This window comes from Sycon ciliatum, chromosome 8, assembly GCF_964019385.1.
Source record: "Sycon ciliatum chromosome 8, ocSycCili1.1, whole genome shotgun sequence".
NCBI lineage: Eukaryota > Metazoa > Porifera > Calcarea > Leucosolenida > Sycettidae > Sycon > Sycon ciliatum.
Window position 1 is genome coordinate 20,725,438 of NC_088650.1, and position 3,971 is coordinate 20,729,408.

The 3,971-nt window shown below is 45.8% G+C and overlaps 1 long non-coding RNA gene across 1 annotated transcript; it reads right to left on the reverse strand.

Moving 5' to 3' along the window:
- Nucleotides 1–2,251: 2,251 nt before the first annotated feature.
- On the reverse strand, nt 2,252–3,156 carry LOC135823307 (uncharacterized). The gene is made up of 3 exons (XR_010554657.1): nt 3,122–3,156; nt 2,756–2,813; nt 2,252–2,634 (listed from the first exon to the last, which is right to left on the reverse strand). It is a non-coding gene; the product is annotated as an uncharacterized LOC135823307 (long non-coding RNA).
- Nucleotides 3,157–3,971: the final 815 nt, after the last annotated feature.

The following is a 3,971-nucleotide window of genomic DNA, read 5'->3' on the forward strand; positions in this document are numbered from 1 at the left end:
AAAAAGCCCCAAACTTCTAGATAGGTTCTTTTTCAGCTTTCAGCAGCCCTGGGTGAGTTCTTTAGAGAAATGTGGGTCTTTTTCATGGTGCTATTTTCTATGTCCAGCTACACAACGAGATGAGGATGGTCATTGTCATTTTCTGAGCTGCGAACGGGCAGAAAGGTGAGAAAATGTCGGATTTTGACCATTTGTGCTGACCTTTCAACTTCAACGTACCTCTCTATAACATGACCCAGCTGTAATTTCAATGGTCGCATTGGTTTCATTTTTGGTTTGCTTGTAGGGCGCTGGCAACCGCATTCAGTGACCCAGAAAATTTGGCACTGCTGTGGATAGTTTAGTCGCAAAGTGAAGATTCACGGGTAAAAAGCCCCAAACTTCTAGATAGGTTCTTTTTCAGCTCTCAGCAGCCCTGGGTGAGTTCTTTAGAGAAATGTGGCTCTTTTTCATGGTGCTATCTTCTATGTCCAGCTACATGTGACACGTGAGCACAAATGGTCAAAAAGCGACAATTTCTCACCTTTTTGCCCGTTCGAAGATCAACAAATGACCATCGCCACCCTGATCTTGTTGTATAGCTGGACACAGGGAAGTGCACCAAGAAAAAATTCCACATTTCAATAAACACTTCACCCAGGGCTGCTCAAAGCTGAAATCAACCTATCTCGAAGTTTAGGGCCTTTTTGCCCGTGATTCTTCACTTTGCGACTAAACTATTCACAGCAGTGCCAAATTTTCGCCGTCACTGCATGCGGGTGCCAGCGGACTACAAGCAAACCAAAAATCAATTCAATGCGACCACTCATTTTATAGCTGGGTCATGGTATAGAGAGGTACGTTGAAAGTGACACGTGGGCACAAATGGTCAAAAAGCGACAATTTCTCACCTTTCTGCCCGTTCGAAGCTCAACAACTGACCATCGCCCCCCTGATCTTGTTGTATAGCTGGACACAGGGAAGTGCACCAAGAAAAAAATCCACATTTCAATAAACACTTCGCCCAGGGCTGCTCAAAGCTGTTATCAACCTATCTCAAAGTTTTGGGCCTTTTTGCCTGTGATTCTTCACTTTGCGACTAAACTATTCACAGCAGTGGCAAAGTTTTGGCGTCACTGAATACGGGTGCCAGCGGCCTACAAGAAAACCAAAAATGAAATTAAAGCGACCACTCACATCACAGCTGGGTTATGTCATAGAGAGGTACGTTGGAAGTGACACGTGGGCACAAATGGTCAAAAAGCGACAATTTCTCACCTTTCTGCCCGTTCAAAGCTCAAGAACTGACCATCGCCACCGTGATTCTGTTGCATAGCTGGACACAGGGAAGTGCACCAAGAAAAATTCCACATCAAGTTCAATAAACACTTCGCCCAGGGCTGCTCAAAGCTGAAATCAACCTACCTCGATGTTTAGGGCCTTTTTGCCCGTGATTCTTCACTTTGCGACTAAACTTTTCACAACTCTGCCAAATTTTCACCGTCACTGAATGCGGGTGCCAGCGGCCTACAAGCAAACCAAAAATCAAATCAATGCGACCACTCATATTACAGCTGGGTCATGTTATAGAGAGGTACGTTGAAAGTGACACGTGGGCACAAATGGTCAAAAAGCGACAATTTCTCACCTTTCTGCCCGTTCGAAGCTCAACAACTGACCATCGCCACCCTGATCTTGTTGTATAGCTGGACATAGGGAAGTGCACCAAGAAAAAAATCCACATTTCAATAAACACTTCGCAAAGGGCTGCTCAAAGCTGAAATCAACCTATCTCGAAGTTTTGGGCCTTTTTCCCCGTGATTCTTCACTTTGCGACTAAACTATTCACAGCAGTGCCAAGTGTTCGTCGTCACTGAATGCGGGTGCCAGCGGCCTAGAAGCCAACCAAAAAGCAAATCAATGCGACCACTCATATTACAGCTGGGTCATGTTATAGAGAGGTACGTTGAAAGTGACACGTGGGCACAAATGGTCAAAAAGCGACAATTTCTCACCTTTCTGCCCGTTCGAAGCTCGCCAACTGACCATCGTCACCCTGATCTTGTTATATAGCTGGACATGGGAAGTGCACCATGAAAAAATTCCACATTTCAATAAACACTTCGCCCAGGGCTGCTCAAAGCTGAAATCAACCTACCTCGTAGTTTTGGGCCTTTTTGCCCATGATTCTTCACTTTGCGACTAAACTATTCACAGCAGTGCCAATTTTTTGGCGTCACTGAATGCAGGTGCCAGCGGCCTACAAATAATAATAATAATAATAATAAAACAGGTCGCGTAATGAAGCAGCATAACGATAGATGTGCAAAGTCATGATGCCTGGTCCGCTTCTGTCCTGGGTTCACTACCCCGTGCGTTGCAGCCGCGAGCAAAACCAGCTCAGGCTGAGAGTTCCCTCCATGATTGCTTGTCCAAAGCGCGCATTCTGAGCCCACTCAGATCAGTCATGGTCTTCAGTGGCATGTCTCTGGCAGCTGTGCTTGCCTTGACTGCCGTGGCCAGGTTCGATTTCGGGCGTCCACGCACACCGGTGACATCTCGACGGAAGTAGTTGTCCATTGCCTGCTGTGGCGGGGCATCTGAGGGCATCCTCAGAACATGACCCAACATCCGGAAACGGCGGACAGCAACGGCCTACAAGCAAACCAAAAATCAAATCAATGCGACCACTCATATTACAGCTGGGTCATGTTATAGAGAGGTACGTTGAAAGTGACACGTGGGCACAAATGGTCAAAAAGCGACAATTTCTCACCTTTCTGCCCATTCGAAGCTCAACAACTGACCATCGCCACCCTGATCTTGTTATATAGCTGGACATGGGAAGTGCACCATGAAAAAATTCCACATTTCAATAAACACTTCGCCCAGGGCTGCTCAAAGCTGAAATCAACCTACCTCGAAGTTTTGGGCCTTTTTGCCCATGATTCTTCACTTTGCGACTAAACTATTCACAGCAGTGCCAAATTTTTGGCGTCACTGAATGCGGGTGCTAGCGGCCTACAAGCAAACCAAAAATCAAATCAATGCGACCACTCATATTACAGCTGGGTCATGTTATAGAGAGCTACGTTGAAAGTTACACGTGGGCACAAATGGTCAAAAAGCGACAATTTCTCACCTTTCTGCCCGTTCGAAGCTCAACAACTGACCATCGCCACCCTGATCTTGTTGTATAGCCGGACATAGGGAAGTGCACCAAGAAAAAATGCCACATTTCAATACACAACTCGCCAAGGGCTGGTCAAAGGTGAAAATAACCTATCTCGAAGTTTTGGGCCTTTTTGCCCGTGATTCTTCACTTTGCGACTAAACTATTCACAGCACTGAAGTAAGTTGAAAGTGACACGTGGGCACAAATGGTCAAAAAGCGACAATTTCTCACCTTTTTGCCCGTTCGAAGCTCAACAACTGACCATCGCCATACTAATCTTGTTGTATAGCTGGACACAGGGAAGTGCACCAAGAAAAAATTCCACATTTCAATAAACACTTCACCCAGGGCTGGTCAAAGCTGAAATCAACCTATCTCGAAGTTTAGGGCCTTTTTGCCCGTGATTCTTCGCTTTGCGACTAAACTATTCACAGCAGTGCCAAATTTTCGCCGTCACTGAATGCGGGTGCCAGCGGCCTACAAGCAAACCAAAAATCAAATCAATGCGACCACTCATATTACAGCTAGGTCATGTTATAGAGAGGTACGTTGAAAGTGACACGTGGGCAAAAATGGTCAAAAAGCGACAATTTCTCACCTTTCTCCCCGTTCGAAGCTCAACAACTGACCATCGCCACCCTGATCTTGTTGTATAGCTAGACATAGGGAAGTGCACCAAGAAATAATGCCACATTTCAATAAACAACTCGCCAAGGGCTGGTCAAAGCTGAAAAGAACCTATCTCGAAGTTTAGGGCCTTTTGCCCGTGATTATTCACTTTGCGACTAAACTATTCACAGCAGTGCCAAATTTTAGG